The sequence below is a fragment of the Mus caroli genome, unplaced genomic scaffold (assembly GCF_978045245.1).
Source record: "Mus caroli unplaced genomic scaffold, Mus_caroli_1 scaffold_11, whole genome shotgun sequence".
NCBI lineage: Eukaryota > Metazoa > Chordata > Mammalia > Rodentia > Muridae > Mus > Mus caroli.
In genome coordinates this window covers 39,250,788-39,274,092 of record NW_028227266.1, presented here as the reverse complement: position 1 = coordinate 39,274,092, position 23,305 = coordinate 39,250,788, and the positions used below count along the sequence as shown (strand labels likewise).

Sequence of the window (23,305 nt, the reverse complement as noted above, 5' to 3'; positions counted from 1 at the left end):
GGTCTCCCAAATCAGCACACTGACAAAAGTCACTCTATAGCAGAGCAACACAAAGGACCCAAGAGAATATTACAAAAGATTATAATTACTTCCATGTTAAAAATCATTAGAAACCTTGGGGTCTCTTGGCACTGGAGTATATACTAACTAAAAGACGAACTTGACCAAGTGGCATAAATAGACCTCTGAAGGATAATGAATCCACAAGCAGGATGCTTCCTTAGTGGCCTAGAGAAGAGTTTGGATATCTTATACTTTCTCAGAAAGGATTACATATGGAAGGCAGTCCATGAAATTATATGCAGCAATATTGATTATGGCCATCTTCCCAGAATGCTCTGTGAAGCAGGCTGATGTGGGTATGCTGTTTGAATCTTAAAGAGTTGTTCCCTTAAAATTCACAGACATACATTTGAATTTTGATAGTGTGAGAGAATGCTAAGGTTGTCATAGAAACAAGTTAAAGCAACACAGTACGAGGAATGTGCTGGGCTACTTAGCATGAACAGCAAAATGATGGCACTACACAGGGGAAACTACTTGGGATCATGATGTGAGAGCCAACCATTTGTCTTTCCCCTCATAAGAACCATAATTTTTAATACACTGATTAGTTAAGAATTTTTCAATATTGCTGGTACTGGAGAGAAATTAATTCCAGAGTTTAGATGAGATTCTTGTAGAAAGCCATTGCCCTAACCATACTAATCCTGATTCCACAGAAGAGAAAGACACAGTCACCTTGGGTCTATAGCATTGGACTGGGAGCTGGAGAGATGGCTCTGTGTACATCAAGTGCTTTCTGTACAAGCATGAAGAACTGAGCTCAGATTCCTAGCACACATATAAAAACCTTGGCATGGTAGTGTATGCCTATAATTCCATCATTTGAGGGGCAGAGACAGGAAGATTTCCTGGTGCTCAGTAGCCAGTTGGTCTGTGTGCCAATCAGTGAGCACCAGGCTAGGGGAGTGATCCTGCCTATATATATATATATATATATATATATATATATATATATATATATATATATATATATATGGTGGAAAGCAATAGAGAATGACCCCAACAATGACATCCAGCCCCTGTGTGTGCACTCATAGGAACACACACCAAAAAAATGAATAAAGTGTGATGGAGTGGTGAATAAGAGACAATGTATTTTAAATCACGTCTGAGACATTTGAGAGCACATCCCTACCCAACCTCTCATCTGCTGTACAACATGGACTGCTTTACTGGGCCCCTTTCCCGAGGCCAGATGCCTACTTCTCTACAGCACAGTTACTCTTCATTCAAGCATCATGGTCTTTTGTGAAACATTAGACATTCCAAGCAGGACTTTCCTACCTTCTCCAGGGACATTCTTCTTCTCTCCATGTAGCCTTAGGGCTTCGATGCTTCGATGGTTGTCAGCCCTTGTCTGGAGACACCACAAAGGCAGGTGGCTGGAATGATCTGGTGGTATCCAGAAGGAAAAATGTAGCCATCTGGAGGAGAAGGATTTGGCCATAAGAGTGTTTTGAAAAGGCAGATTTTCAAAGCTGTTCTTCAGATTAGTAAAATAAAAGGATAAAGAAACAGCCTTTAAGACAGGCAGTGGTGGTGCACTCCTTTAATCCCAGCACTCAAGAGGCAGAGGCAGGCGGATCTCTGAGTTTCAGGCCAGCCTGGTCTACAGAATAAGTTCCAGGATAGACAGGGACACAGAGATACACAAAGAAACCCTATTTCATAAAAAGCCAAGAAGGAAGGAAGGAAGGAAGGAAGGAAGGAAGGAAGGAAGGGAGGGAGGGAGGGAGGGAGGGAGGGAGGGAGGGAGGGAGGGAGGGAGGGAGGGAGGGAGGGAGGGAGAAAGGAAGGAAGGAAGGAAGGAAGGAAGGAAGGAAGGAAGGAAGGAAGGAAGGAAGAGAGGGAGGGAGGGAGGGAGGGAGGGAGGGAGGGAGGAAGGAAGGAAGGAAGGAAGGAAGGAAGGAAGGAAGGAAGGAAGGAAGGAAGGAAGGAAGGAAGGAGTCTCCAGATTCCTTGTCTTACATAAACCTTATAAGGTAATTCTGAGAAAGTTTCAATTCTACAGAGAAATGAAAACTAAATCTTGAAAATCTCCACATCACTCTTCTTAGCCTAGTGTCTTTTCTTCTTCACTTCCTTCTCCCATTTCTGTTTTTATACGCAAATTAAACAATTTCCTCTCTAGCTCCTCCTTGCTTCATTTAGAAACCTTATTGATTAACGTTCCGGGAAAAGAAGCTGAGAGAGTGTTTTCATCGCTGAGATGGTAGAAGCCTTGAGAGACATAAAAGAATGGTCCTGGGTGATGTCGTTACTATATGGAGAAATATCTGCTTGGGGTGGAGACTCAGGGATCTCACCTACAATGGTCTCAATCGTTTCTAGGCAGAACAAAGAGGCATCTGCAGGCATCAGGAGATACTGAATCAGTCACAGTGCCAGACAGTCTCAGGCGGCCCTTTGACAGCTCCGGTGAAACCAGGTCAAAGGCATACGACTGGCTCAATAGACAGGGGAGATCAATAATGCTAAAGAGCAATGTCTGAAGCAGGAAACAGTCACAGCAAACAGAAAAAATGGCTCCACTCTCAGGCTTCCTGACAGAAACCCTAACATCTGCCATCTTGACGTTAGCCCTGAGATGCCTATCCATGAGAGATAAAAAAAAGAGGACAAGGGGTGAGGATGGAACTGACAGATGCCAGGGATGGTCATATAGGAGAAATCCCAAACAGGTCAGTGTCCATCAGGCCAAGAAGAAAATGCTGTCAGGCATCGGAGATGGCTCAGTGGATAAATCTTTTACCATGCAAGCCTGAAGAGCTGAGTTCAGTATCCCACAACCCTGTAAAGATGGGCACAGTGGCATGTGTCTGTAGATCACAGGACAGACATCCTGATATACAAGGTGAAACAACAAGAGATTGTATCTCAGACAAGGGAGGAGACAAGGATCTATACCACTTGAGGTTGCCCTCTGACCTCCTCATGTATGCATGTATGCCAGGACATGAAAATACCCATATTCACATCCACTAACATAAACACAGATCTCTCTCTCCCTCCCTCTCCCTCTCTCTCTCCCTCTCTCTCTCCATCTCTCTCTCTCTCTCCCTCTCTCTCCCCTCTCTCTCTCTCTCTCTCTCTCTCTCTCTCTCTCTCACACACACACACACACAAACACATAGACAAATGGGGGATGGGAATAAAAAGAAAGGAGAAAAGAATATAAGGAAGAGGAGAAGGAGAAATAGAACACCGTAGGGCTTCAAAATCACTGGAAATAAACTATACCTTAACCTCAAAGGAGATTTCTAAAAGTAGCCAAGTGAAATTAACACTAGGGGAAACAGAAAGCTAATTGAATTTAAGACATAGTTATTATATATTTATGACATAAGCCAGATGTACTTTACTTAGAAAGAAACTGGGGGTTAGAAAAGTTGTCATTTCCCCAGTATCATAAGATCATAAATGATAAGTCTAAGACAGAAGACCTGCCTCCACTACAAAGCTGGATAATGTTACTCCTCCAAGGTTCTTTTCTACAGTCCTCTAGCCTCTCTCTGGAGATCACTGATGGGCCTGTCTATCCATGGGAATGAGGACAGATGTCTTCAAAGGCAGTTGAGCATTCTAGGGACAGGGTGGAGGCATTAAAAATGGATGGTAGAGAAATGCAAATAGAGATTTAAGCTTAGTCATATGAGATAGCTTGCTTGGCTAAACCTGTTTAGAGAAAAGAGGGTTTAAATTAAAGCAATAAACAAGTAAATTGTAGTAGGACTCACTTACCCTCCCTCTCCACCTCCCGTTCCCCCATTCCTCTCTCTCTAGAAATGCAATTAATATAAAAGGCATAGAGTTGCTTGCCAGTGCATAAATCCATGTGAGAATCCTGCTTTCAGGGATCCTTCACCTTTCAAACAGGTAAAATGGTGTCATGAGCCTGCAAAATTCTCTTGATCCATTTCACAAATGTTTCCCCAATGGTAACAACAGGAAAACATTCTAAATGGCCAATCTTGTTTTCTCGTGCATGAACGTTAATCATGCACCTTATGAAAGAACCGAGGTGTACGGAGCAAGCACACAACTGAGTTGCTGCTTGACTTCCTTTAGCTAGCAGAGCTAGAGTTAACATGATCAGCTTTGCAAAAACTCCAATCTGGTTATGCAAGGATTCATGGGACTTTCAGACCCTACTGTCTTCTGTACTCTGCTTTGGTCATCTTCCATGACTCATGCCCTAACAGCACCTCTGGGTTGACATTGTAAATTTTAGCAGACATTATTTAATACAGTATAAGGTCTCAAGCGTTAACTGGAATACAGTGCTAAAATAAAAGTATACTCTAGGAGTTAGCATTTTGCCCACTCTCTTAAGCTGGTTGGTTTGGCTCTCTTCTGTGCCTTTCAATGCAAGTCAGAATAGAGAAATGCCTTTCTGACTACAAGGAAATTTGAACTGGTGAATTCCAGATTTCTAGAGAAGGAGATATAATTTGAGGATTTCCAGAATCAGTGAAAGAATTTTATGGCAAAGAGTGATGGATAATTAAGAAGGAGTCTGAGCTGAGACATGAATTTTTCCATCTTTAGGGAAAGCAGGTAAAGAAGACAGAGAAGAGCAACAAGCCATCCAAGAAGAAATAGAATCTTGGATGTACCTCTAAATGCCATTTTACTACACCTTCCCTTCCCTCCCCTCCCCTCTCCCCTCCCCTCCCCTCCCCTCCCCTCCCCTCCCCTCCCCTCCCCTCCCCTCCCCTCCCCTTCCCTTTCCTTCCCTTTCCTTCCACTCTTCTTTCCCCTTTTCTATTTTTCCCTTTCCCCTTCCCTTCCCTCTTCCCTTCCCTTCCCTTCCCTTCCCTTCCCTTCCCTCTTCCCTTCCCTTCCCTCTTCCCTTCCCTTTCCTTCCCTTTCCTCCTTTTCTCTTCCTTTCTCTTCCCTCCCTCTCTCCCTTCCTTCCTTCACTCTTTCCTTTCTTCTTTCTTTCCCTCTTTCCTCCTTACCCCCCTCTAGATCCTGCCTCTCTTTCTCCTTTTGTAATGCTAGGTATCAAACTGAAGGCCTCACATATGCCAGACAAGTGTTCTACCACTAAGCTGTATCCCCAGCCTTTCGTAGCTTAAACAAAGCTGATGATGAAACCACCTTGAAAATGTCATAAGGGCTATGTGAGGTGACATTCAATATACTAAAGCATCCCTCCTGGCACACCTACACTCTCACTGGGACTTACTGCCTTCCCCAGCCCCTCTGATGGTGCTCTATAGCTGCTGTATTCAAGCGTGCATGGGATGAAGAAAGAATAAACCCAGTGACAAGTAGCCAAGGGGAGAGTCTATCGAGGAAGGAAAGGAACATCACTCCTTTAAACTCTTATTTTCTGCACCTTTAATTATCTGAAATAAGAGGTAATTTATAGCTTGGCTGTTTATAACCTTGGATAGTCTTGCATCCTTGGCTGGGACAGTGACATTTCAAACAAAGAGTGCGTGAGCGCTGTAAGACCAGATTATGATTTCTTTATTACTGTGTATTATATTGTGTACAAGATCTCCATATTGTATTCAGCAGAGCTTCTCACAATTGCCCAGGTCTCATGGATGCTCTCTGCTTTCATACTGCCCTACTTTCCTAGAATTTCAGCATCTCCAGGGCCATTACAGCCTTCCGCCTCTCTCGCCTATCCTATTATGCTATTATCTTGTACCGAGCACTGGTGTTTATATTTTCTACTTTAGGCCACAATATTATGGGCCCAGAGCTCAATCTCTTTCTTGGTTTCTGTCTGCTCATTGTTTGTGTAGTTTACTGAGGAAGGGGGGTGTGGAGGTCTGTGTGTACATAGTGTCAGAGGAGACACAGTGCAGAGCCTCCTCATGAGATGCTACAGGCAAAGAAGAAGGCAAAGTTCTGCTAAAATGATAATACCCAGCCTTTCCCGTCTCCTTAGGGCCTGAGATGGGAAATCAGCAGTGAGCAGAGAGAGAGATTAATACTATGTTCTTTCACCTTTAAAAAATACTAATTGAAAAGCCCCTCACTTTGGGGGAGGTGGCTTGGTCTGTAAATTACCTGTTTTGTAAGTACAAGGGCCCAAGTTCTGATCTCTAGCACCAACACACACACACACACACACACACACACACACATACACACACACACAGAGAGAGAGAGAGAGAGAGAGAGAGAGCAAACAAAATAAAACAGACATGGTGGCACACATCTGGAACCCAAGTGACAAGGAAAGAAAACCAGGAGGATACTCAGAGCTCCCTAACCATCTAGTTTATCCAAGTTAGTGAGCTTTGGGTTTAGTGGAGAAAGTGTTTCAGAATATGGTGGGAAGCAATAAAAGAAGATATCTGATATGGGTGTGCATCTGCATCTGCAACCTGCATACACACACACACACACACACACACACACACACACACACATAAACACTCACATATGCACACACATATACCTATGCACACACAAATACACATGTATATGCACATGCACATACACACACATGTATATATATACACATATACATACATACACGCATATATACATATACACATACACACTGACACACATAGACACTCACACACTCACATATACATACACACATATATACATTACACACATACAAAGACACACACACATAAATGGTATCTTTGTAGTATGAAGCATTAAAAGCCACAACCCCTACAGAAGTATCTGCTTGTACACAGACTGAGTGTGTTGGAGGTCAAGGTTGGTTTAGATTTTGCTCCCAGCTTTCAGTGTATTATGATTTGCAAGCTCTGTGTCTAGAGCATAGGAGCCATCCATCAGATCACTGGATGCCTTCAAGTCCCCGTACCTCACCTTTGAAAATGAACTAATCCTCCTGTTTTACACCGGTTTAGGGAAATAAAATCAACTGCACAAAAGCCTGTGACATCATTGTTGATCCATATTCAAGGCAACCAGTGTCGCATGTCTCTGCTTCTTCCTTCAAGATTTAACTTGGCCATCCACCTAACAGCCACACTGGTTCATTTAATTACACGACAGATTCAGTGGCCTGTCTTTACAAGTACTCTGAAGCTTCCACAGGCCTGGATATTCATGCTGCCTCAGCTCGGTCTCATAAATGTTAGTAGATTCAGCCGGGGAAAGTAGAATTTGAAACCTGTACCACCCTTAGTGAGTTCAAAGCAAAATCACTACTGTTTTAATTAAAACGCCCAAGCTACACTCATCCAATTACCATCAATAATGATCTGTGTTTGAGCACAATACAATGTTGCTGGGGGATGAGGAGAAAGGGTAACAAGGAAGAAGACAAACTCTGATATCCCATGTCAAACAGCAATGTCTTACCACCTATCCTAGCTGAAATGCTCATAGAAAACAGATCAACTTTAACTGCTAACAGCAAAAAAAAAAAAAAGAGAGAGAGTATAAAAAAAGATGTGCTTTGGGGAATGATGGACCACCCATTTCACAGCTAAGCTGAGATGATTCTGAGTCCTCTGACCTGTTCAGATGTTCAGTGTCGCTGTCTCACACAAATGAGGAAACAGATGGAAGACCAGGCTTGTGTCTCCTCTGGATTGGTGGGCTGGTCCCAATGAACATCTTTGTTTCCTGAGCACCTATTACCTGTCCAGAGCCCAGTAGCAGCCTTGAAACTAATTCAGATCAGCTTAGCCCTAGTGTGATCAAGTCTGAGCCACGCATGATAAAGTTTGAATTGGATGCCTGTTTAGAGAGATGCAACAAGCAAGCCGCCTTAAAAGGAAGGAAAAGGGCATTGGCCCCCAGTCTGGTGGGGGACAGTGTCTTGACCTCTTCTCAAAGGAAGTCTTATGTACAGACCCAGGTGCTGTTGAGGGGGGAGAGAGGGGGCAAAGGGAGATAAAAGGCTTTCTGGAGACCCTCTGACCTCAGCCCTCCCACGGGAAATGAGCAAGAAGGCTGCTGGCTGGCAGACAAGCAGGTGTACCCTTAAGAAGCCATGGAGATTAGCTGGGGCTTATCCAAACCTCTGCAGGAGGCAAATCTCTCCTGGCTCCCCCAGGAGACTCCGGTACTCACTCTTCTGGCATCAAATAAGCCAGATGCAGAATGGATGTCAACTTGGCCTTTTGTGAATCCAGAGACCCCTGAGCGAGCATCTGGACACCATCAGACTCACCAGGGCCCCAAAGATAGTGAGCACTTGGAGAGATGTCAAAGGAAAGGAAAAGAGGGAGAAAAAGAAAAGCTGAAAGCCAGGATCACAGACAGATGAAGCCTCATGCATGCATGTGTCTGGATCTCAGACGCAATTGTTTCCTGCCTAAATCGGACCAAGTGCAGTGTTCTTAAAAGTATGACTTCCCTACTGAGAATAAGTGCCACCAGCAAGGATAAAACTCAGCCCTCAAAGGACAAGGGCTCTCTTTGGGTGGGTGGGGAGTCCTAAAAGAAATAAACAAATGAACAATTTCAACATTGAGACTACAGGAAAACAGATCCCCATTCCACAGAGAACACGTCAACCTGGCATCATGTTCAAGTCCACGGATATCCCTGAGAGTGTGTCAGCTCTAGACTCGGTGGAAAAACACCGGTTCTGCTGTGTGTAACATCAGCTGTGTGACCTTGAGCAAGTCGCATAACCTCTCTGAGAATCAAGCATCCCATCCCAACAATGTCTCCCCCAAAGGACTGTCTGGGCATTGATGGTTTATATAAGCATCTATGATAGTATCTGCCACTTAGGAAGAGAGAAAAAGTTCTTCACTCTCTCCTAAGAAAAAGAGAATATATTGTATAAGAGATGTTCTACCTGTTACATAAAAACAGATGTAAAACAAAGTAGAAAATCCTATCCTTTCCCTGTTGATTTACTTGCTCATTATTGCTATGTGATTGGCACCATAAAAATGGCCTACTTGTTGCCTCAGAAGGCCCCAGTGATTGCCATGGTGAAAGGAATCCATCCCACAGATAGCAGATCGACGTGGGAGACGATAACTTCAGCTGCCTTTCAAATATGATTGAAAATCACCAAGGAAACGTGGTGGACATGGGATTTGAACATGAGCTAGCACCTGAGATCTGAGCTAACTCTGTAGCTGTGTTAGCTGAGCCTCCATCACTATGCCAAAATGCTTGACACAACCAACTTTTAAGGGGAAAGATGTATTTCAGCTCATGAGTTTACAAGTGTCAGTTCTTGTTTTTTGGGTCTGTTGCTTCAAAGTGCATCATGGCAGAACCCTGTGGCAGAAGATACTTATTCATATCATCCCTATCAAAGGGCCCAGTCTCAATGTCTCCTCCATGGACATAGCCCCAATGACCTAACTTCCTTCCACTTGACCCTCCCTCCCTCCTAAAGGCTCTATCTCCTCCCAGTAGGACCACAGGCTGCCAGCTCAGCCATCAGCACACAGGCCTTTGGAAGACACTCAGGATAGTAATTATAACAGGAGTGAGTTCTCTTGTTTCCAACTATTCTGTGTCCATGTACAAGACAATTTGCTCTGGAGTGGCTGAAAGTTCAATGTCCCCAACTTAATAGCAACAGCAAGTAGAATGGTAATTGCATTCTGCTTTCGACCTCTACCAGCCCTTATTGGGGGGGAGGGGAGAAGATCGGAACTCAGAATGCCAAGTCATAGACTTCTCTTCATGTAGCTCTCCATCATTCTTGGGAGTAGGAAGGTTCCTTTAAGAAGCCAAATTGTGTTGAGTCCTAGATTTGGTTCTTCCCAGAGATGGTTGAATTTTTACTCTTCTTAAACTTGACCTATCACCCAGCCCCTAAGTCTCTGTGATCTTGGAAGTGGAAGGAAGTACTTATTCCAATCTCCCCCTCTCACTTTATACAGAAAATAGAGAGAGGTTCAAAGAAGTGAATAGCTTCCCCAAGGCCATGAGACTGATGTGACTAACACTCCACTCACTACTTCCTTCCCTAGTGGTCAGGCAGGGTTTTAGGTTTGTGTAGATGAAAGACACAGTCATCACCATAAAAGGTATTGTCATCACCACAGGCCCGAGTGCACGGGCCCCATGATGAAGGAACTCCAAGCCAAGTGTAGCAATAGCAGAGGGATCATCACAAATGCCCAAACAGCCTGCTGAGCATCCCTGGGGGAAGTAAATAAATAACATACAAAAGTTATCCTTTTAATTCAAAGAGTTCTCTGGGATCCTCAATGGTAGTCAAAGTTCATGAAACTACTGTGATGATTATGAAGATGGAAAATTATCATTTGGCTTACACTCGTAATAGCCTCTGGTTGCAGAAAGGATTCCTGTCTCCTGGAAGAGACATGGCGAATAAAGTCAACTGAAGTTGTTTGGTTTTGAAAACATTATCTTGTCGGGAAAACACTTACCAATCTCTTTGCACTTAGGTGCTCCTGGTGGCCTCAGTTGTTCAGCAATAGTGAAACTCTCCTGAAACATCACAGCCTCGGAAAGATGAGGTCAGTCCATTGCAGGATTCACTAAGAGTGAACAGAGAAAGCTGAGTTACCTGGAGTAGGGGTACAATGACTGCACCAACGTCCCAACATTCACCCATGTCATCTCACACGTGGGTGCCCTTAACAAGCTGGGTTTTGTCCCCAGTATTTAACAAACTCCCTTGAATATCTTCTTTACTTGAATATACTTCTTTGAGTGCTGTACTGGGTTTAGGGAGCCAGCAACCTCTGCATTCCTGAACTCTTCATCCTAGAGTATGGGAAGCCATTAACAAAAAATTTTCAAGAACACAACATATGAGACATTTTGAGCTGGTGTGACTGCATTAATGGAAACACACATTTCTCCCTGAACATTGCTATCAGATGAGACAGTGAAACCCACAGAAATGAGAAGGAAAGCAGGTATCCCACCCAAGACTACACACACTTCACTTGCTATTCCCCGATGCCTCATCTCCGAACTTGGGTGTAGCCCAAAGCTGAGGCTGAGATCACACAAGCTCCCACTTCTGTTCATGCTATGAGCCTCCTAAAGGAGCATTCCCCATCCCCTGGCTTCAGAGGACACAAACCTTCCTTTGATCAGGAAGGCAAGCAGCCAGGCCATGCAAACGGCAGACGATCAACACCAGCATCCGGACTGCAAGGTTGACTGTATTGTCTTCACGAATTAAAAATGACACATCGCAAAGATTACACGGCTCTGGTAGACCTCATGGCCTGCCTGACATGCTGGCTCAGTCTAAATCACAGACTCATTCAGACACCCAAACAAATTAACACATGTTTCTTGATGATACAAAATTGCATCTCTGTGTGTGTGTGTGTGTGTGTGTGTGTGTGTGTGTTCAAACCACTATACAACCACATCATCAATTAAATATTTATCAGACTTCCACTGACCTATGAAAGTCATCATCCACCAGCCCTCAGAGCATCATGGCTGGCTGGTTTTAAAAGCTAGCTTGCAGTCTTGGTCAGTGGAACACATTAGACCTTTCTCTGTGAAAAGCTCTTTCTATCTTTTGAACCGGATCCACACCCTGGGCTGAATGAAGCTTTTAGAACCAGTGAGAACCAGATGGCCCTCCGAGATCATTTTTGAATGTTTGGATCTGAGTCATTTGTATGCAGAAGGTTTCACAAAATAGCAATCTGGGTGGCAGGCTCCAGGCTGGGTCCAGCTTTCCAGACAGCCCATCTTTGCCTACAATTGAGAAGACAATATTGTAAGGTTCCATAAAAATATTGCAACATTTATCTATATGTGTAGCATCAAATAAATGAAGTGTACTTGTCAGGCTGCTATTTCTATGGGAGTTCTCACAGCTCCGCCTTCTCTCCCCTCCTCCCCCACCCCATTCCTTTTGCTTGTTTCCATTCCACCTATAGGGTTTTGTTTGTTTTGTTTTGTTTAAATCACAGGCAGGGAGCCAGCATTGTGAACCAGCCAGCAGAGGGTACTATGTTACTGGTGCAATAATCCAAGCCACAACAAACACGGAGCTGAGAACATTTAGATGAATTAAAATGGGCTCCACTCAAATTGTGGGATGGAAGATATGAGTAGGAGCAGGTCCACAAGGTCTGCTCATCCATAAGGAAAGGCAAGGGTCTTAGTCTGAGAGCAGACCAAGGGGTGGAGCACACTCAAGTTCAAAAGGGGGGCGTGATTCAAACTAAGAGGTACGCTTACAGTCATTTACTGCAGAGGAAAACAACTTATAATCATACAGATATAAGCAGAGGGATATTATCACAATCTTATTTCCAGTCACTCCAAGCTGGGAGGAATCAGAATGCCCCGTAATTCATGAATGGAAGACCAAGAACAGTGTTGTTACATGCGGAACACTATGGAGCTACAAAAGCGAGTAAATTCTAGCTGGATGAGGATGTGGTAACTTATGACTGTAATCCCAACACTCAAGATGCTGAGACAGGGGATTAATGCTAGTTCAACACTGATGTGGATGGCATAGTAAGGATCTGTTCGAATAATAATGAAAAGAGTTACTGACAGAGCAATACAGATAAGCCTAAAGGACATTGTATTGAGTAGAGGACGCCATCCACCCCCACCAAGTGTCACCTTCTAATTCTATTAATACACTACTCTCAGCAAACTTGGGGCTCTAAGGACAGGACATGGCAGAGGTATGTGAGTACAAACCAGTGGTATGGGAAAACATTTAGGATGGCAAGTGTTCTGCTATGAGTGATGATTCCAAACAGGAATTAAAATCATAGACCCACACACCCAAGAAAATTAATTTCTTTATATGCTAATTTTAGAAGTAAAAGATTTTAAAGAAAAAATATGTGTTTAAGATGACTGCTATAAATATACATACGTATACACATACATATACATGCACACGCACACACACACACAGACACAGACACACACACACACATATACCCTGACACAACTGTGAGCAGTATAGGATAAGTGGATACATGAGAAGTCTGGAGAGTGGGGGAAGGGAGCTGTTAACTCAGTGGTAGACTGCTTCTCTGCCTGGCACATGCAAGAATCTGTTTTCAATTTTGCTTTGAAAGTGGGGAGAGGATGCTGTGGGTAAAGTGTATTTGTGGTCATCTCCAAGAATATGCAGAAAGACCAAACATAGAAGGTCGGAGTGAAACTGAACCCAATAGAACAGGTTAGCAAGAACCAGGTAAAATGAGACTCCACGTGGCAGATTGGTATATATGCATAGTAGGCCTTCACTGCCTCCAGCAGCTCAAGCTGAAGGGACCAGATGAGCCATCTGGCTCCACATGGTGGTGACACAGCCATGGCTAACAGTCATTACTGGTACCATATCAGGGTCTGCCCAGCTTAGAACCAACATCCATGAGAGTATGAAATATTCTCCAGGGATTTCTCTCCCCAGCTTACTGGAAAAAAAAAAAAAGCTCACTAGCTCTGGGCAGGAACTCAGTGAGAGGGGAAGTAGCCAGAGAAAAACTGATCAATCCTTGTGAGAAGTTTACACCTCATCCCCAGACCCTTGTTATGTCTCGCAGCTCGTCTGTTATCTGGCTTGGGATAGCATTTCCTCTTATCCAGGGCAGTCATCAGCCTGTGGGTTGCTATGCCCACAGGGTTCACGTATCAGATATCTTACATAGCAGACATCTACCTTACCATTCATAACAGCAGCAAAATTACAGTTATGAAGTAGCAATGAAACAATTTTATGGTTGGAGGTCAACACAGCATGAGGAACTGTATTAAAGGGTCTCAGTGTTAAGAAGGTTGAGAACCACTGCTCCTATCTGTCCTAAGAGGACATGACTATATTTGACATCTATAAGGAATAAAAGAGGTGATTCCCCCACACCTCCAACCATTGGCATCCACATTCAATTCACCACGTCCCTTGGCCTTTTTGTACTTGCTAGGATTGTTTTGGGATGAATTGCTTATCAACTCTTGCATTGGCTTTCTCCATTAGCCGTCTCTTAGTCACTGAAAAAAAAAAAAGTCCAGGAATTTTTGCCTATTAATCCCCTCCAATGCCTATTCATGGCTTTTATTTCCATCTAATTCTAGGGAGCTCGGAGGCAGGACTGGCGTATACCCATGTATGTGGAGTTCTCGGATCCCACAATCTGATTTGAGATCTGGTTGAGAAGCTGAGATCCCACTTTGCTTCTAACTCGATGCAAGACTTCCAATCTCTTCCTCTTTCTCTTTATTTCCTCTACAATGTGAACTGGTTAGTTCAGAAGACCTTCACAGGGGCTTTTGAATCTGACATTACTCTCCTGTGTTCAATTCTAAGCATTCGTGCGAAACCATTAAGTTGATGCACACAAGAACTAATAATTTCAGTTTAATTCAGGATTTCTGAGATTTCTACTCCTTTGGAGATACATAAGAGCCAGAATGCAACTAAAACAATAAAGGAAAAAAATAACAACCTTAAAATGCCTGTGGTAGCACAAATGGCCCCTGATAACCCAAGCAAAACATGAATGAAAACATCCACGAAACAGCTCCACATTCAATAAATAAGCACAGTGAAGATTAATAATAAACAATAGTTATTATATGCATGTATAAGCATAAGAGTAATTAACCATTAAAAAGTTAAAATATTTTTAAATCAAATTAAATTGGAGAAAGAGAAGATCCTACCTTAAAGGACTCTTAGCCTAACCAATCAGAACAAGACTCTGAGGAAAGGATTTGTGTAATATTCTACGAACTGGAACCACTTGAGACTTTTATTTAACCTCTCAGAATCCATCTCATCCACAAATTGGGGTAATAATGACTCTGGCTGTAAGTAAGGGGTAAATGGCAGAATAGTTTTATTATTCAGTCACTTGTATCATTCCTGCTCTATTGAAGTATTTGAACCTTTTTGGCCATTTATCTCCATCGTAACCCTCCCCATCTACTGAGGTAACACTCCCCTAGTGCTGTAAGAAGCAAATCTAGTTCCCCCTTCCAGGAACACTTCTCTGTCCCCACCAGCACAGCTGTCCATTGCCTCTGGGTTTCTGCTGCCATCGATGAACACTTATCTGTATTGCTTCACAACTGACTTGGACATCTACGCTTTTAAGTGCTTCAAAAGTCCAACATTCTATATAGTACAGCCAATCCACAGTCCAAGACCACTTATCCAGCAGAGCCCAGAATCTTCTGCTGAGCCCTGATTCTCTTCTTACATTCTTCTTGGTCACATCAACTGGATATTGAAGTATTTACAATGTTTCCTCTCCATAACATTCTCCAGCCATCCTGCTTGCTGATTCTTGTCCATCTTCTCAGATCCAGCTTTCCTTACCACCATCATCACGCCTAACTTAAGCATCCCTGATGACATCGTTTAACATCAGACTTGGAATGATGGCGTATTAGCAAGCTTTACCAAAATATCCCTGCTTAATTCCTCACCACCTCCTATCATATCAGGTGCTCAGGTAGAGAAGACAAAAGCCAGAAGACGAAAACAGCTTTGGATATATAGACACACTTCTCATTTTGTTCTGAGATGTTGCCCATCCTTAACGAATACTGCTTCTTAATCTTTTTCCTCTGCAGCCTGCTCTCCTACCCAAGTCACTTTCCAAAGTCTGCATTTCCTTCCATTTACCACCAGCTACAGCCAAACCAAAAGAGATTCCCCTTCCCTTAAACACACCACCCACTTTCACAAGCCCATGCTTCCCATCTTGTCTTTATGTCCTCTCAGAATCCCTTCTGTTTTCATCTCCCTCTCTCCTTGCCTTCAATACTTACATCTAATGCTACCTCTCTTGAAGCCTGACTAATTCCTAGTCCCTTCCAGATGGGTCCGTCTCTGATCTCTCTAAGTCTCCACACCACTTTACTTCTACTTCTGTAGGCTTGCTGGACTCTCAAAGGTATAAAGATTTATCCTTCAGACTCCTGAGTAAGATTTCATGTTTCTATCATGGTCTACTGTCTATGCCACCCCCACGTATGTGGTATGTTTAAGGTCTTGCATGTCTTCTAAACTAGACCACAATATCTTCAAATATAGACAGTGTCCTTTTACTCCTTTGAGTCCCATTCACGAGCATAACGCTAGTGAATAGAAGATTCAGATTAGATTGTCCCCTCCAGAAACCTTCCAAGCCCTGTGAAGTGTCTACAGGTTGCTACTGTGACAACTGGTCTGAATTCATCATCATCTCTTTACAGATGATAGATTTCTTGAGCACCTTTTATTATATACATTAGATAATATAGTTTATATTTTTATTGTAATATATTTATTTGATATAGTAGATAATATATTATATGTAGTAATAGATATTATATTCTATGTACAAGATGTATATATATATATACATATAGATAGATAGATAGAATTTTTTTATTAGTCTCATATTTTCAGCATTATCTTCTCCATCTCTGCACTGAGAACAAGTCTTCAACAAACAAGTACCAATTAATAAATTTTTATTGGGTGAATAAACCTATGCCTGCCTAGGAGAGGATAAAGACATCTTGTAGATGCTGGGAAAGGAAGGATTCAGTCTCTCAGTGGCTATTTCCCCGTGTCGCTGGCTGGCTGCTGTACATCCTGGGATTTCAGCAGATTCAGTCAAGTCACTAGGAAAGGTGGATCCATTGTGTCTGCAGTTTTCAGAGCATGGACCTGGATCAGTGAGGTTTCTTAAGTAGCTACCCAGATACAGTCACCAAATTGACATGCATCATAGTTACTTTGTCTAATAAACTTTTTAAGTATTAGAAGGACATAGACTAAAATTGAGGGGAAAAGTCAACGTACTGCTTTGACAAGTACAAAGCCAATGGGGTGCACCGCCATTCCATGCATTCATAGTTACAATCCATTAGAAAACACAGGATTGGCAGGAGGGCCTCAGTCCTGTGGAGGATTGATACCCCATGGTAGGGGATGCTAGAGGGGTTAGGCAGGAGTGGGTGGGTGGGTGGGTGAAGGAGCACCCTCATAGAGGCAAAGGAGAGGGGGGATGGGATGCAGGGTTTGCTGAGGGGACATCAGAAAGGGGGACAAGATATGAAATGTAAATAAATAAAATAACCAATAAAAAGAAAAGAGGATTGCTTTATCCATCATATAGCATGCACCCCCGTTCCATGCACTCATAGTTACAATCTGTTAGAAAACACAGGATTGCTTTATCCATTGTCCAAATATTTATCTTTACATGAGTAAGATCTCTTCTTTGCCTTCTCCCCTTCCCCAAACCATCCTCTGCCCACCAAACCATACGCCAGTTCCAGACCCCATTTGCTCAAGCCTCCTTCCCTGGGTAAGTCACTCCCCTTCCTCACACTAGCCTCAACCCGCCACCATCTGTAAGGGGGAAGTCTAGTTCTCTTTAGGAAATTTATTAAGGAGGTAAATTTATGCAAATAAACTCAATATCCCATGACTGCTAAAATAAAAGTTATCAAATATTTTGTGGTATTTCATTTTGAACAGCAATAATTGCGTGTGATGTTTTTGAAATGCGCACTTTTTAGACACTGTTAGAATAAGAGAGCACAAGCTTCCTTACATGACTGTGTACATCAGACCGCCATCCTTGCCGTCACCGTCCAATACGCTAAGTTAGCTGATGAGCAGCCAAGGAAATAAGTTTTCTAGATGCTAGGAAATCGCATCAGCTTGAGTTAAACAGAAAGAATAGGTTCAACAGTGACAGAGCTATAAACTAGGAGGAGAGGGAGAAGGTCTGGCGGCCATCATAATGCGTGATAACAGAGACACGAACAAAGCAGGGAGCTTTTCCAAGATCCTGTAGTATAAAAATACTTAGCAGTCAGAAAATAATGATGCTATACTGTTTATTTAAGGTAAAATTCATGGGACATAGGTGAATTTCACCTAACAATTGTGTTTTATGTAACGGTCCCCAAGAGTATTGATTGTACTACAGTTCTGCACCCAAGCCACATTTTTTTCCTTTTGTTATCCACTTCGGTTGTGTGATTAGCTACAGCAGAGTAATTTTAAGGCTCTTGAAAGAAAGAAATTAAATTAAAAATGTAAGACAATAGTCCATATTGGCTTTGTTGTTGGGGGAGGGGTCATTTGTTTGTTTTTACTGAGACAAGGTTTTATTCTTAGCCCAGTCTGGCCTTGTACTCACTCACAACAATCCTCCTGCCTTAGCCTCCCAAGTATTGATATGACAAGAGCAAAGTACCATGTCCTGATCATATTATTCTTATAAAAGCTGATAGTCGGTGGAAAAACGGACTGCTAGAGTTTTGACTGATCACAGTAGCTGATCTTCGTAACAAAAGGCCACTAGTAGAAAAGTAGGAAAATCGAAAATTACTTGCAAGGAAAGGACAGGATCTGTCCCAGGACAGCAGCACTGGAGAGAAAACATTCAAAGAAGTTACACTGTTTATGTGGCTCACCCTGATGTCCCTCTGTCCTGTTTATCGGTTTTACATGAGAAAAAAAAGAAATCTTAAGAACTAGTTAATGTGTGTGAAGTACACAAAGGTTGACTATGTGCCAGGAAACTAGCAAGGTGTATCGATTTTCTTTTCTCATTTTAATTTATGCATTTTACTTAATTGATGTACAAAATTGTATAATTGCATAGGGTCTCGTGTGCTATGTTAATATGTAATATATTATAAATGTGTGAATAAGGGTGTAAACATCTCCTTAAGTATTTATCTTTCCTTTTCAGTGAAAGTTCTCAATTTTTTTCCTTCTAGCTGTTTTGAAAACTTGAGCTCATTCTGTGGTCTGTCACTTCCCTACCATGCAGCAGAACGCTAGAGCTGGCACTTATTTCTCCCGTCTAAGCTCACCTCAGCTGAGCATGGGTTTCTTGAGAGCAGTTTGGGTCTTTGATTACAGTAACCAGCCTACAGACACAAAGGGACTTTGAGAAACAATGCACATTGAGCCAAGAAGCTCCTAGCAGGCGAAAGCCTAGTCTCAATTCATGACCCAGCACATTACATTTTATTAGCATGTGTGGATACACGTTCCTGTGTGTATGTGGGGTAGGAGTGTGTGTGTGCATATCTTCCTGTGTGTGGAGGCCTCAGGATGACTTTAGGCACCTTCCTTAATCACCGGGAGGCGGGCAAGGGCATTGAACAGCTTAGCAACAACTAGAAACTGTGCTTAGTTTTGGTATACACAGCACACCCTTCCTCTAACCATGTATCCAACAACCTAGGACCCTCCTCACCTTATGTACTATGAATCCACATCCCTCTTTTAGCAATTTGCCCCACAGCCTAGAGCCTCCGCCTGTGCTGACCTGCAGAGATGCTCTCCTGAAATGATGAGATAAGTTTCTGCTTCCCTTAACAGCCAGCAGGTATGGACATTTTCTATTCAAACATCCCCAGTTATAGCTCAGATTAGGAGCCATGAGTTCAAACCAATCTGGTTTGAACTATTTTGGGGTAGATGTAGTAAAGCCAACTCTACCCTCTGACTGAACTTTTCTAAGAGAATTCCCCATTTGTCCCCTTATGCCTATGCATAATTGACCATGCATAGGATGAAAGTCAGATGCACTGTGAGAAGGGGCATACACAATAAGCAGAAAATGTACATAATCCAAACCTATCGTTCAAAACAGATAGCCACTCGCACTGTGTCCCCAAACAACAAACTGCCATGTCCTCTGAACTCCATAAAAAGGAGCCCCAACAAAGGGCATTCTCTCCCTATCAGGTAGATCGCTGTCAGTCTCAACAAAGTATTCCGATTTATACAATCACTTTGCTTTTGAATTCAGTCCCCTTGCTACTTTGCAATCTGTGTGTATCTTTATTACAATTCTTTGAGTAAGAGACCAGCAACTTCGTAATACCAGTTCCAGACACTGACCACTGCTAACAACTCTCCATCTTTTTTTTTTTCCTTTTGTGGCACAGTCTCTCACTGAACACTCAGATTTGGCTAGATTACCTGGGCCACAGGCCCAAACGTGTTCTTTTCTCATCCCTCCCAGTGTTGGGATTCCAGGTGTGTACCACCATGTCCAGAATTTCACATAAGGTCCAATCTCCCAAGCCCATCACCACATGTTACTTGATTGTGGGTAAGCCAAAACTCCACTGAACCCCCAGTTTCCCGTTATGTATACCAGGGAGGGAAAGCATGAAGGTGAGTTAGATTATCACTGCCAAGTGACTTTGCACAGTAATGATGGATTTCCTTCAACAGACTGAATAAAATACAGTTTCTTATCTTTAATTTCTTAGCTTATGCTTAGACAACCTGGCTTAAATGGCCAGTGATGCTGGTGTTTCTGTTGGGTACCACTTCAGTCTTCTCTTGTCAGAGGCTTAGGTAGATGGGACAAGAGGCTCCCAAGGGCAAAGGGGTAAGATCCTGCGATGTTGCTCACACTGTGAAGGGTTGGATGTTCATTTGAGAATGCCTCTTATTACCTTCCTACAAACTTCTTTTCAGCAGCTATGGGGTGACTAATTTCCATACCACCTCATTTCTAAATCTGTACCCAGAGAAGCAGCTAGAGGAAGAATTCCCTCAGATCTTCACTGCTTCTCTTACTACAAGTACAGATAAAGGCTGGTAAGATGGTTCAGTGGGTAAGAGCACCTGTCACCGCGCCTGATCCTGGGAATCAACCCAGTGGAGGGAGAAAGCCAACTCTTATGAGTTGTACTCTGACCCCTAAGCATGTGCTGTAGTGTGCATATTCTCTACCCCCAAGTAAGTTAATAAAGTATTTATTGTAAATATTTGATACTTAATGAATGTGTAAGCATCACCTATGGGCACGTATTCCATGTATTACCACACTTTGTTTCTTACCTGCTAGAGACCTTTATAATCTACTTAGCAAGCCAACTGTCAAGATAGAATAATTATATTCAAAGAACCCTCAAAGGTCTACAGGTTGCCTAGGCAGTCTGTATACAGGGATTCGTGTGTACCCCTAGACTTTATCCTGAAATGGTTGGGAATGAAAAACAAACCATTGCCAAAGCACCATCTCTAGATACCATCCTTGTCTCTCACATTTGCTTATCTTTAAACTCAACTCCTAGAACATGGAACATCACCTCCAAGTTGCCACCCTTCTGCTGAGCTGACAAATCACCAGGGTTTTTCTATGTATATCCCCACAAGTCACAGGGACAGTGGGCCCCTATGGTTGGCCCTGACAACAATTCTTCTTTGAGCAAATGTCTCATGCTTCTCTGACAACTAAGATCTCTACATCACAAGTAAAATTGTGTGACCTTGGATCTGCAGAGGCTTCCTATCCTTTGATAGTAGAGGGCATGCTATGGATTCAAAGAGATAGGCCGCATGTGTCTCCCCTAATGGAGGAAGAAAAAAAGAGATGGTACCAGTACTAATATGAGATAAACCCAAATGATGCTATTGCTTCAGAACTGGACAATCTCAACAATAGATAGCTAGTTTTGAAATGAGAAAATGTTTTCAATTAGTCATGAGACTGGAAACTAGTTTCTAAGTCATGGCTATGCTCTGCCATTTTAGCGGGTTCTTTATGCCAGTATCAGGGCATTATGGGTAAGGAAGAACCACATTCTATCTTCTGTGTGCAAATGATTATGATCCATTGTTTGATCCTGGATAAGATAAAACCCCACAAGGTCAGAAGGCACTATTTCATCCTTTCTTTAAAAAAAAAAATGTTTGTGAGCTACAGAGATGGCTCAGTGGTTAAGAGTACTGGCTACCATTGCAGAGAACCCCAGTTTGGTTCCTATCACCCACATCCGGTGGTTTACAATTATTCACACATAACTCCAGTTTGAGAGGCTCTAACTCTAGCCTCTGTTGGCACAGGCACGCATATGCAAACACAAACACACACTTACTCTAAAGTTACAATAAACACAAATTTTCCAGATATTTACAAGTTTAGGTTCCAAGAGACAAAAGGCATGAGTTAATGTTTTGGCCAAATGAAGTGTCAATACAAAAAAGTACAGAAACTAAAACAAACCTACAGTTAAGAAATGCCCCTGGGTTGGAGAGATGGGTGAATAGGTAAAGTGTTTGCTGAGAACCTGTGAGAAGCAGAGTTTGGATCTGCAGAACCGACTTCACCATGCCAGGTGAAAGGGGTAGAGACAGAGGGGAATCCCCCCAAGAAAGCTGTCTAGTGACACTAGTCCTATCTGTCCACCATAGCTTTCCCTGAGAGACCTACCTCTGTGAGTGAGGTGAAAAGCGATGGAGAACGAATCCTGATGTCCACCTGCGTGCCCTGCATATGCACACACATATTACATGTCCCTTCGTGCATTTGAACATGCATCCATGTGCACATAAAACACACAGAGAGCAACAAAAAAGAACTGTCCAAGTGAGACGGCTACACGTTTTAAAAGTTTTGTGTCAACCAGAGGTAGCTGCATGCACTTGTAACCCCAGCATTTGAGAGGCTGAGGCAGGATTGTAGGAAGTGAAAAGGCAGCTTGGGCTACAGTGTTGAGATCCTGTCTCAGAAAATAAAACCAAAACCAGAAGTCTTATGTTTACTGAAACAATTACAAAGATTATATGGCATATGTTGATCAACACTTAAACTTGGATCTACACCTTTAACACCTTTGGGGATCCGTCTCTGTCCCAAATTCAGTAATCCCTTTCTAGTTGCCCCTGAAGTTAAACATCTCTAGAGGGCACAGGCCAGGAGTTTTCTCCAACTTTGTCCCCATGGGCAGGAAAACACCTTCTAGCCCCATGTGGAACTTAATGGCTTGATAACGAGCAAACAGAACTTTCCACAGCTTCACTCCTACAGACCCATGGACTTGAACCCACCTCTGTGACTTTTCTGACATTTTTAAGGTAGAGAGAGACAGCTCAACCTCATATTTTGCCTACCTCAAATTTTACCAAAGTAGCGCTGACCAGTGAGACACTTGCTCCATTTCTCTCTGGCCAAAGAGCTTTGAAGAAGCCAGAGAGACTGACTTCTGATCTCCCCATTCCCAAAGCTCACTTGTTTAGTTTTGACTTTGAATCAGTCCCAAATGACTACTCAATAATTCATATATACATATATATATACATACATATATATATTATATATATAAGTATATATATAAATATATATATATTATAAGCTACAGATGTAGCTTAATGGCTATTCCCTAGCATGTTCAAGGCCTTGGGTTTTATCTCTAGCAATAGCAATATTTTGTTTTAAAGCCAAGTAAACTTTGTTTTTAAATATCTGTAACTACCATATCATAGATAAATTGTCCCTGCTCACAAAGCCTGGTCTAAAGCTGCTGCAAGGATTACACAGGTTGCAGACACACACTGGGAATCACACAG

The 23,305-nt window shown here is 42.6% G+C and overlaps 1 long non-coding RNA gene across 6 annotated transcripts in view; it reads right to left on the bottom strand.

Moving 5' to 3' along the window:
- LOC147001995 (uncharacterized) overlaps window positions 1-23,305 on the bottom strand; it is a 306,897-nt gene that overhangs the window by 230,316 nt on the left and 53,276 nt on the right. For all 6 annotated transcript variants that reach the window (XR_015048925.1, XR_015048926.1, XR_015048928.1 and 3 more), the window contains exons 2-3: window positions 10,392-10,502; window positions 1,351-1,490 (exon numbers count right to left, since the gene is read on the bottom strand). This is a non-coding gene — a long non-coding RNA (uncharacterized LOC147001995). The remainder of the gene's footprint in view (window positions 1-1,350; window positions 1,491-10,391; window positions 10,503-23,305) is intronic.